Here is a 13009-nt window from a genome sequence, read left to right as displayed (position 1 = left end):
TTCGGGTTCTGAAAGATGCAGATGGAAGACTACCTCTATCAGAAGGATTTATACCTACCATTGGGAGAGAATGCGACGGATATGAAGGATGCGGATTGGAAGCTATTGGATCAAAAGGCCCTTGGAGCGATCAGGTTGACCTTGTCTAAATCAGTAGCATTCAACATCAAGAATCAGAATACGATGGCGGATCTCATGGCGGCGTTGTCCAGTATGTATGAGCAGCCCTCTGCGGCGAATAAGGTACATCTCATTAAAAAGCTGTTTAATTTGAGGATGTCCGAGAGCTAGAAATTCAAGGAACACCTGAACGAGTTTAACGAGATCACAGATTAACTAAACTCGGTCAATATTCAGTTTGACGATGAAATCCAAGCCCTCTTGATACTTGGTCAATTACCCGACAGTTGGAAGGGTACCATTATCTCGATTAGCGGATCATGTGGCAAATCAAAACTAAAGTTTTCAGAGGTGGTGGACATGATTATGACTGAGGAGATTAGAAGATAAGAGGAAGGGATTTCTAATTTAGGGTTGGCGTTGAATCTTGAGAGCAGAGGAAGAAACAGAAACAGAAATAGAGGGAATAGCCGAGGAAGACCTAACTCGAGGAACGGGAGGTCAAAGTCCAGAAATTGCAAGAGCAAGAAGGAGATCGATTGCTGGAATTGTGGAAAGTTTGGCCACTATGAGAATCAATGCCGAGAACCTAAGAAGGACAAGGAGAACAAGACTGAAGCGAACGTGGTCTCAGGAGAATCAGATGATGCCCTAATCTGTTCGTTGGAGAGCAAGACTAAATCGTGGGTACTGGATTCAGGAGCTTCATTTCATGCTACCTCAAATAGAGATTTATTTGAGAACTACATTTCAGGAAACCTAGGAAAAGTCTACCTTGGTGACGATCAGCCTTGTGATATTGTTGGCAAAGGGGTCGTGCAGATTAAGCTCAATGGGTCTATATGGAAGCTGAGTGATATGAGACATGTTCCTAGCTTGAGGAAAAATCTGATTTCCATAGGACAATTGGTGAAAGAGGGATATGTATCAACATTCGCATGTGATACGTGGAAGGTTACAAAGAGGTCCATGGTTGTTGCCCGTGGTACGAAGACAGGGTCCCTCTACATGACGATAGATGCACGTGGTTTCATTACAGTGGCTGAAAGTAAGGAAGACCCAAATTTGTGGCACCAGAGGCTAGGTCACATGAGTAGCAAAGGCCTAAAGGTTATGCAGTCGAATGGGAAGTTACCAGGTTTGAGATCGACTGATATTGACTTATGTGAAAGTTGCATTCTTGGGAAACAAAAGAGAATAAGCTTCAAAAGGGTTGGCAGAACTCCTAAAGAAGAGAAGCTAGAGTTAGTTCACGCAGATGTGTGGGGTCCAGCATCAGTACCATCCACCGGCGGAAGGTTATATTTTGTGATCTTCATAGATGATCACTCGAGGAAGACTTGGGTCTATTTCATGAAATACAAATCAGAAGTGTTTGAAGTCTTCAAGAGATGGAAAGCTATTGTAGAGAACGAGACCGGTTTGAAGATCAAGAAGCTTCGTTCTGACAACGGCAGCGAGTATGAAGACTCAGAGTTCAAGAGGTTCTGTTATGACAGCGGCATTAGATTAGAGAGGACAGTGCCAGGTACACCCCAGCAGAATGGCATAGCAGAACGAATGAACAGAACGTTGACTGAGAGAGACAGAAGTATGTGGTTACAAGGAGGTTTTCCAAAGTAATTCTGGGCAGAAGCAGTTAACACAGCTGCCTAGTTGATCAACCGGGGACCATCAGTGCCTTTGGAGCACAAAATACCCGAAGAAGTATGGAGTGGAAAGCAGGTAAATCTTTCTCACCTGAGAGTATTTGGATGTGTTTCATACGTTCATCTGAGTGATCATGCAAGAAACAAACTTGATCCTAAGTCTTTGAAATGTCTCTTTGTTGGCTATGATGGTGATGAGTTTGGCTACAAATTCTGGGATGAGCAGAACAAGAAAATCATCAGAAGCAGGGATGTAGTCTTTAATGAAACAGTCCTCTACAAAGACCGTGATGCCGTTCAGTCTACTAGTTCGGTGCAGAGTGATCCCACATACTTCGAGTCAGATGATGCCTCAGATGGAGGCAATCCCGAAGCTAGTTCTGATGAAGAAGAATAGTTGATGGATGAGACTACTTCAGAGGGGGCAGATGAAGATGGAGAGCCTATTTCACCCGTCAGAGAGTTGAGGCGGTCAGCTAGAGTCCACAAGCCTAATCCAAAGTATCCATCACTACAGCCCAGAGCCCATCTCAACTACCTATTATTGAGTGACGATGGAGAGCCAGAAAATTATGATGAGGCACTTCGAGTGGATGATGCGAGCAAGTGGGAGCTCGCCATGAAAGATGAAATAAAATCCTTGAACACCAACAAGACATGGGAACTTGCGAAGCTACCAACGGGGAAAAATGCCTTGAGCAACAAATGGGTGTACAGAATCAAAGAGGAACATGATGGTTCCAAGAGATACAAGGCCAGATTGGTGGTTAAAGGATTTCAGCAGAGAGAAGGAGTTAATTACACAGAGATCTTCTCTCCTGTAGTCAAACTGACTACCATCAGAGCAGTCCTGAGTATTGTTGCAGCTGAAGATCTACATCTCGAGCAGCTAGATATAAAGACAGCTTTCCTCCACGGTGATCTAGAGGAAGAGATATATATGCAGCAGCCAGAGGAGTTTACTCAGAAGGGAAAAGAGAAGATGGTATGCAGATTGAAGAAGAGCTTGTACGGCCTGAAACAAGCTCCAAGGCAATGGTACAAAAAGTTCGATGGATTCATGCACATGAACGGTTACTCCAGGTGCAATGCTGATCACTGTTGCTTTGCAAGGAGTTTGACAATAGTTATATCATTCTGCTTTTATATGTCGACGACATGCTAGTAGCCAGTTCAGACATGAGAGAGATCAAGAAGCTGAAGAAGCAGCTGTCGAGTGAGTTCGACATAAAGGATCTAGGCGCAGCGAAGCAGATATTGGGAATGAAGATCAGTAGAGAGTCGAGTGAGTTCGACATAAAGGATCTAGGCGCAGCGAAGCAGATATTGGGAATGAAGATCAGTAGAGACAAGCTCTTGGGAACACTGCGGCTATCTCAGGCCGAGTACATTAGACGGGTGCTTGAGAGATTCGAGATGAGTGGTGCTAAGGCCATTAGCACACCGCTAGCTAGTCATTTCAAATTGACTAAGGAGCAGTGCCCCGAGACTGATGAAGAGAAAGACTACATGGCTAAGGTTCCATATGCTTCAGCCATTAGAAGCCTCATGTACACCATGGTATACACGAGACCTGACATTGCTCATGGAGTGGGAGCTGTGAGCAGATTTATGTCAGATCCAGGAGAGCAGCACTGGGAAGCAGTAAAGTGGATTCTGAGGTACCTGCGAGGTACAATAGAAGACTGCTTATGCTTCAGGAGAGGCAAGTTAGTTCTGTAGGGTTTTGTTGATGCAGACAATGCTGGTGAGATAGACCAGAGAAGGAGCACTATAGGATACATATTCACTTTGGGCTCTACAGCTATTAGTTGGGTTTCTCAGTTACAAAAGATCGTTGCTTTATCAATGACAGAGGTTGAATATGTTACTGTGACAGAGTCAAGCAAGGAGATGATATGGTTGTAGGGTTTCTTGGAGGAGTTGGGACAGAAGAGTGAGAAGAGTGTCTTACATTGTGATAGCCAGAGCGTAATTCATTTGGCGAAGAATCCCGCTTTTCATGCAAGGACCAAACACATACAGGTCCGCTACCACTTCATAATATCAACGTTGAACGAGGACATGTTAGAACTTGTGAAGATTCAAGGAAGCAAGAACCCAACCGATATGCTTACCAAGGTTGTCACTACAGAGAAACTGAAGTTGTGTTCAACTTCAGTTGGCCTCATTACTTGATAATATGGAGGTCGTCGCCGCAGAGAGAGCTGAAAGAGATTGATAGTTAGTCTCCAAATGGTAGATTGTTAGGATATGTGAAGCCTAACTATCAGACCTGTCCTATACTTCAGAATGAAGAGGATCAAAGTGGAACAGGAGGAATAGGATCGACGATGACGAAGTTCAAGCAAAACGACGAAGGGCGCATTTTGACTGAGTCGCGGTCGACCGCGCATGGCGTGACGATCGACCGCTGACGTGCACAGACAGGCACATTGCTGAGGAGCGCCCGCGCATGGCGCGACGGTCGACCGCCAAAAGTCCAAAGAGCTACCATCAACAGGAGGCTTCGTCGCACTCGACCGCGGGTGACGCGGCGGTCGACCGCCAAAACTCCAGAGACTCTGATTAGGAGAAGGATTCGTCGCGGTCGACCGCGTGTGGCGCGGCAGTCGACCGCGAGTCGGGTTTTGGCCCAGTTACAGTTTTTGACCTATTTCCTTTTCTATTTATAAAACCCTTAAGTCTATAAAAGGGTTGATTAGGGCATGATGTAAAAAGAGACGAAAATAGTGAAATTTTCTCCTGCGACGGCCGTGGACGTAGTTTCTCACATTGAGAAGCGAACCACGTAAATCTTGTGCATTTGTGATTGATTGAATTCTCTCTTCTCTCCTAAATCTCTATTTCCAAATCGCATCAGGAGGGTTGTGCATCCCCAACATTGGTATAGGCAAATACAGACATGAGAGATGTACGAGGCGAAACAACGCGAAATCAGCTCAAAAGATTATTTCAGCATCACAACCATCGATGGTGATGTTTGACCATGGATGATAGATGGTGATTATTGATGGTTCAATGCTCTATCAATGATGCAAAAGTCTAGAGACATCAAAACCATCGATGGTGCTCATCAACCATTGATGGTCTCTCGACACTAGACCATCAATGGTTAAGAGACATCATCGATGGTAAATTTGACTGAAGCGAATTTTGATAATTTAATCATAGCCGTTCATTGTTTATATTATCTGCAACCTCTATCATGTTTGAGATATCTCTTTATTGACCAAATTGTGAAAATAAAACCTAGAGAGAGAGGAGTTCTAGAGTTTTGATTTTGAGAGGTCAAGAAATAATTTGTGACCCCTGGAGAGCCTCATTGAACTCTTACTCGTCGTGCGCAACATCTTGGGATCATCTTTCAGTAAAGAGAGTTGCCAATGGACTTCATCACCATTGTTTTTCTTCATCAATCTTTGTTTATATACTTCGAAGAATAGTTTGCACAATCGAAGGTTTGTAAGATCTTTTTGTATTATACTTTATTTATATTTATCTTATTGTATTAAACTTATTTTTATGGCCATACCCAAGCTGAGGATTTTCGGTGCACTCAAATTGGGGTCAAATTGAGGAATTGATCACTATCTAGGGCTAGAAATATTCATATGTGAAGAGTTAGGTTTTACGACTAGTTTAAAAGAAATTAAGCTTTCAGTCTTGCAAGCCTACTGAATCGGGTTTGTGATTCAAGAGAAATTTCACATTGCAAGGAAGCTCATTCATGAGAAGGAAGAGTAGATATTGGATTATCCTAACAGCTATAAAATCTCATGTTTTCTAGTGTGATTATTCTTGTGATTATTGCATTGTTATTGTTTGATTATTATCTTTTTATTTTCACTGCATATTTTGCATTTATTGTAGTAGACAACCTTGTTTGCCTTTCTCCCCTCGAGGCTTGTATCTCAGATCTAACAAGTGGCATCAGAGCTTGATATCCATATATTAGGCTTCACAACCTTGATAGATGGCAAATTTAGGTTTCTTGACTGCTTTCTCTAAAGGCCAATGGCATTAACTGACCCCTAAATTTTGATGGCATGAACTTTTCATAAGCTTGCATGAGATATTTTTTTATTGTCTGCTGATTATGACATTTGGAACATGGTAAAATCAGGTTATTATGAACCCACTGACACGTGGTCGTAGTCACTATAGTTAAACCTAGAGACAAGTAGACTGCAACTGAAAAGAAATTATACTCTCTTAATGCTAAAACTATGAATGCCTTGTATTGTTCTTTAAATTTAATAATTCTAATGAATTTTATCATGCTTCTGACTGTGTGACTATGCAGGAAATTTGGAATACTTTAGAAGTCAAACACGAGGGTACTTCACAGGTCAAGGAGGCTAAGCTCATAAGGCTTGTGTGTAAATATGAAAATTTCAAGATGAAGGTCCTGGAGAGGATATAGCAGAAGTTTACAAGTCTCATGAATATTGTGAACAAAGTAAAACCATTGGGAAAGGAGTACAGCCAAGACAAGCTCCTTCGCAAAGTTCTCCGTTCACTTTTACTAGAATGGGATGCTAATGTAACCACTATTGAGCAATGTCATACTTTACCTAAACTCTCTCTTAATAATCTTATAGGAAATCTTATCACACATGCGGTGATATTGAAGGAGAGAGAAGAGCAATTGGAGGAAAACCTAAAAAATAAGTCAATGACCCTAAAAATGAAAAAAGCAAATTTAAAGTCCAAGGCAAACATAGGATTGAGCTTGAGTTCTGCGAGTGAGAAAGATAACGACAGATCAAATTATTAAAGGCTTTGAATCCTTCCTCAAATCAAATTATTGTCAAAGATTCCTGTAAGAAAAATAGAACGAGCAAGGTAAATTAATCTAATTCTAGTGATTCTAATACTGAACTAATAATTTTCGGTGCAAAAAAAAAAGTCAGTTAAGGAAGAATTGTTTGCTGAACAAAAAGGACAATAAGGGAAGGGCAAAAGATTCAAGGGAAAGGCAAAAGATGTCAATCGACAAAGAGGGGTTAGAGAGCAGCTTGAGCAATAATGAGAAAAGGACGACACACATTTGTTTCATGGAAAAGAGGCTAATTCAGATGATTCTGAACATAAAAACTCTGACAATGAGGTACACTCTTCATATGATGACTTATATAAGTATGATAAAATGTTGGGTCAATTTTAGATACTTGCTGGTAAATATAATACTTTAAAAAAGATGCATTGAAATCTAAAGAAGGATAACAAAAATTTACAAAAGAAGTTACAAATATATTTAGAATTAAATGCTCCTAACAATGCAAGTTTGAATACCTCTTCTTTCAACTTCTTAGAGTGTTCCTTATATAGAGATATGAATGAAGAATTAACTGAGAATGTATATATATTAAAATGTAAAAATGACGATTTGCTTGCTCAGTTAAATCATTTTTCATGCACATTGTCTAATGAGCAAAAGTACTTTGAAACTCATTCTACTACAATGATGTCTGAAATGAATTGCTCAAGTCCAAAATATTTGATTTAGAAAATATCGTGGAAAAGTTTCTTTAGGCTCAAAAGTTTAAACTCAAAATTTTGTAAAAAATGAAACTTGACTTGGTTATTCATATTCAAACAAGACAAAGAGTTTTCAACCATCTTGTGGCACTTTATGTGGTAAAATGAGGCAACTCTCAAGGTCATGTCGTTTACAATACTAAACCAAAATTGTAAAGTAGATTTGGATATCTAAGGGGACCATTCCTACCAAGAGTGGGCCTCTGTGGATACTTGGACATTCCTACTTTTCATATTTATCATGTTATGTGTTGTGGAATAGTGATGGAGGTGTCTTATATTTAGTTTATAGATCTTTTAGGATACATCATGTGTTTTTGAGCATTTTTGACTTGGCTAATGCACGTACTTCTCTTTGTATGTACTTAAGTGCATATCTGTCAAAAATATAAATAAATAATAAGAGTGTACTTGTCAAAAGATAATCAAAGATTCACACTCTTATGAAATTCATTTGTATGTGTTTTATATGTACTTTCTCTTCACTTAAGTGCATATGTGCCAAAGATATTTCACGACCTTTTAACAACTTTTGAATAGAGAGAGAAGCGACATAAGTAGACAGAAAGAATACTCTCTCTCTCTCCCTCCCTCTCTCTCTGTCTCTCTCTCAAGGGGGTTATATTAATAATCGTCCAAAATTACTAAGGGTTTCTGATATTTAGCCTTTGAATTTTCAAATTTTAAACAAATCTAGGGAAATCTCTAAATTTGAATAAAGATTAAAAAGAATTGTTAATAAATTTACAAGACATCATTTGTCAAATCTGGGGGAGAAAGTTTTGAGACTCATATTTCAATATTCTAATTTTATTTTTTTAAATTACCTATAACAAATTCTTTTTTGTCTTTTAGCATCCAAAATCTCTCGAATTTACTCTTTTCATGTAAGAAAATTTTGATTGGTTCATTATTTATACATTCTAATTTGACTTTTTAATTACCAATGAATTATTTTGTTTTTTTATTTTGTTTTATTCTAATTATTTATTTTTGTTACAGTTGAAAAAATGATGACAAAGTAGTGAAAGAGGAATGAGGCTATCAAAAAGTTTAAAAATACATTATGAGAGTTCTAAGTTATATTTGTCATTAATATTAACTCTAATTTATAGTCACCATAATTTTAAAATCGCTTGAATTAGGATATTTTAGGTATCTCTCATTTTTTAGTTAATATTTTAGAAAAATCTTAATTAAATTGTAATGATGTTATAGTATAATGTTATTATAATATATTTCTAGTTCATAAAAAATTAAATCATAATGTTCTTAATTTATCATTGTTAATAAATTTTTTGTTATTGTTATGGTTAGGCTAGGGTTTGCACCTAGGTTAGATCAGGTTTGGGTTTAGGGGCTTATTTATCTATACTCATGATTCAAATTTTAATGTATTTGAAAGAAAATATAACCATGAACAATTAAGCAATGATGTTCTTAATTGATCAATTTTAAATAAAGTTTTTATTAAATTTATGGTTAGGGTTATGGTTTGTGTCTGGGTTAGGTTGGGTTGAGCTTGGGTTGGGTTTTGGTTGGAGGGTTTATTTAATTATAACCCCGATTCAAATTTTAATTTATTTAAAAGAAATCCTAAAATGATACAAATCTAACATTTTGTATGCAAAAGTTTTACGCACCCTTTTTATAATTATCATTGTATAAAAACCCTATGAATTTCAAAAGAAGTAAGGGAAATGATAATTTTCACCTATTATTTCACCATCTTCATCTTATTGTTCATATTCTTTGTGTTGTTTTTTATTGTAGATATTAATATGTAAAATATAAGTAGAGAATAATGATTGGTCTATGAAAGATGAGAGAAGAATTTTTTTTTATTTTCATTCTTTTAGCACTTGAATTTGATTTTATTTTTTGGTTCTTTGCTTTGTTACAACTAAAAAAGTGATGAAAAGAGTATAGCCTGAATTCAGGCTATCAGAGTGCACAAGAATAAAATTTTTGGGTTCATTCTTTTAGCATTTTGATTTAATATTTTAAATTATTAACAAAAAAATAATTATTTTATGATTGATACTCTATTTTACTTTGTTAATTCTTTATTTTATTACCGATAAAAAAATTTATTCATAAATTATATATTAATTTGAACTATTTACATTATATAAATATAAATTCAAATGATTTTAATAAATATTGAAAAATATATTAATTTCATAATATTGTCATAAATTACATAATGATCAGAATTACCCAAAATATTTTTCTAATATAAATAAATTTTAATAATTTAGAGGAGTAATTATAAGGAGCATCTTGATCAACTTGAAGTTATTTTCATAGCATGCATTTCAATATATATGACATTTTGGAGTAAAATTAGATAAAAAATGTATCAAATGGTATATGAGTGTTTATACTCATTTCAACATGATATTAATATTAATATAAGTTAGGTATTGAAAGAGGTATATGGGTCTTTGAGATTATTTATAAGATAAATAGTGAAAGGGAGGTAAGATTTTTTTTAGCATAGGCTACAATATTAATATTATAGATATAACAAATCAAAAATATGAAGTGTCAGAAAGCAAGTCCATTAAATTTTTTTTCCCTGATTGCAAAGTTTACAAATCAAACAATGTAATCTGGTTGTTATATTTATAACTTTTGTATCTCCATTGTCATTCAACCAACATTCCTTAAATGCAAAAAGTCAAAGAAATGTATAAGATTATACATTAATACATCTAGACCTAAAAAAATATTGCAACGGTCATTTTCCATTCTATTTTTTAAAACATCAAATAGTAACTTTTTTTAAAGGAAAACCTCGAGTAGTGACTTCACAAAGTCAAATGGAATCTTCCGCACCAAAAATACCATTAATATAATTTTTTTAATCAATTGTACATTTTTGTAAGCAATAGAGCCAAACATTTTGAGATGCATTACACTTGGCTTATAAACACCTCACACCTCTTTAGGAGTGAGATTGTTGACGCTCTTTGTCGATGATCTATTCAACAAATAAATAGTGCATGAGATAGCTTCTCCATTAAAAAAATTGGCATACATTCGGTTTTTAACATACTTCTCATCATATCAAGTATGGTTCTTTTTTTCTATTCAACAATGCCGTTGTGTTGAGGTGTGTAGGAAAAAGTGGCATTACGTTTTATTTCCTATTCTGTACAATACTTATTGAACTCGTTAGAAGTATTTTTACCTCCACCATTTGTATGTAACACTATGATATATTAGCTACTTTCCTTCTCATCTTAAGCTTTAAAACTCTTGAAACAATCAAATATTTTAGATTTTAAAATAGTCTCACATCGAAGAAGATAAGAAAGAGTGATGAGTTTAAAATAGTAATTGGAGTCAATACCTAATAGCTATAGTTTCTTGATTAAAATTTGTTTCTAGCCTCTATTTAAAGCTCATTAACTCCAAGACTAAACAATTATGCATGTGAAGATCTTACTACTTGCACAAGTTTGGGATAACCCCCTAAATTTTATAAATGTCACTTAAACTCTTCTAACTTTCGGAGCTTGTCACAAAATCGTGCTTAAACTCTTCTAAGGACAAATTTTCAAACCAACCCCTTTACACTTTTATGTGCAAAAAACAACCTATTTTTTAAAAAAAAAATCAAAAACCGACCTGGTTTCAGCCCTGGCGCTGAAACCAGGTCGGTGTTTGAAAATTTTTATCCGAAACTTTACGGGAGTTCAACTCCCGTGAAGTTTAGCATATTTTTAAACTTTACGGGAGTTTAACTCTCGTGAAGTCTAATTTCTTAAATAAACTTCACGGGAGTTGAACTCCCGTGAAGTTTTTTAAGTTGAACAAACTTCACGGGAGTTCAACTCCCGTGAAGTCTGTTGTGAGAGCAAAAACTCCACGGCAATTGAACTCCCGTGGAGTTACAGGCTCATTTTCAGAATCCTAAAAAGAGCTGGAATTGTGACTGTGCACACAATTCTACATTTATACAAGTTTATATTTTCATGTTAACAATAATTGATCTCATATACAATGAATTACAACAATATGAATCAATAATTCAACCAAAATAGAGCACGAATCAAACAATACTCACAAAGAGCATGTTAACAATAATTGAGCTCATATACACTGAATCTTAACACTATATACATAATTCAACCAAAATGCAAAATGGAGCATGAATCAAACAATACTCACAAATAGTACATATATAAGCAATATCAAATCCACAAAAGTATAGTATTGGAAAATTCATAAAAGTTAGAAAACTTAACGAAATAAGCTCAGATACAACCCAAAATAGCTCCTCTTCTTCCTCTCCCTCTCTTCCCCCTCCCCCTTACTCCTGCTGATGAGCCTCGACTATCTGAGTATCCGGCTGTGTATGAGGCTGAGAAGTACCGGCTCCATCAGCATGCGAAGTGCTGTTCCATCGTCACGCGGATGTCGTCGTCGTGTGTACTCTCGTCCAAATGATCGAGATCGATCCTCACGGCCTGCAAACTCATCGACGTGAGTCTTATGGAACACATGTGCTATTTTCATAAATTTTTTTAGTATTTTCAATATGCTTATGAGGATACTTTCATCATATAAAAGTGTGCTAGAGTTAGCATTAATCTTTAATTTATAATTTTTAAAATCTATAAAGGATTAGAAACAAACTCCATATTCTCTTTTGTGTTGTTTTAGCCCATTTTTAACTGTAATTGTCCTATTAGCTTTAACTATTCATTTTCCTTTTATGACTCTATTTTTAAAGCGTTTTTTACTTTTACAACACTATACTTTCTTAGGCCAATCTTGGTTTCATGTTGGTCCAAATAAAATAAAAATTCAAATTAGCTTCGGATTATATTTATTTTCTATCAATTCAGTTATCAATATGAAAATTTAAATTGGGTGTAGCTCATTTAAACGAATATTAAAGAAAATAAATAATCATAATATTAATTTTTAGAGACATAGGTGAGAAAAAAACACCAAAATAGAATCGAGAAATAAATTTTAGTAAGAAAATAAATTAAATATACTAAATTATAGTATTTAACCACGTGCATTTGCATGTGCATAAAACCTTGTGTGTGTGTATGAGTTTTGTTTTAATTACAGATAATTATAATTTAATCAGGATTATCAAATCTTTGACTATTAAAAATTTTTAGTATGTATAGTTTTAATTTAATTATGATTCTTAGTTGAAGATAAGATTAGGTGTTCATGTATCATCTTTTGATAGGGTAGAAGGACACATGACTATTTTTTGATATGACACATGTCATGTATTTAGATGACGCACATCAGTTTTTTATGCATTTGAAAGAACCACTAATTTCTCATTATATATAAACCACTAATTTGTCATTATATATAAAAGAGGGATATACACATGGGGGTGTTAGTCAATTGAGACATTTTTATACAAAATGGGATAATTGTTAAAGTGAAATAGTTTTACGCTAGTGGGATATTTTAGTGGGATAAATAGGAACAATTTTGTGAAGTGGGTTATTTTGATAAAATAACGTGGGATAAATTTTTATAATCATGAAGTATATATTTATGCATTTTGAAGATATACATGTGAGAACGTGGGGGGGGGACCACATGATTAGATTGGCTAGCAAAAGAAGTCTCGTGAAGAGCTATTGAGAGTGGGGGCCACCATGTGATTGAAGCAAATCAAAGATGCGTTTTGATTTTTTTTTCGTTGT

The sequence above is a fragment of the Asparagus officinalis genome, chromosome 10 (assembly GCF_001876935.1).
Source record: "Asparagus officinalis chromosome 10, Aspof.V1, whole genome shotgun sequence".
NCBI lineage: Eukaryota > Viridiplantae > Streptophyta > Magnoliopsida > Asparagales > Asparagaceae > Asparagus > Asparagus officinalis.
The sequence above is the reverse complement of the archived record's forward strand: the minus strand, read 5'-3'. Positions refer to the sequence as shown.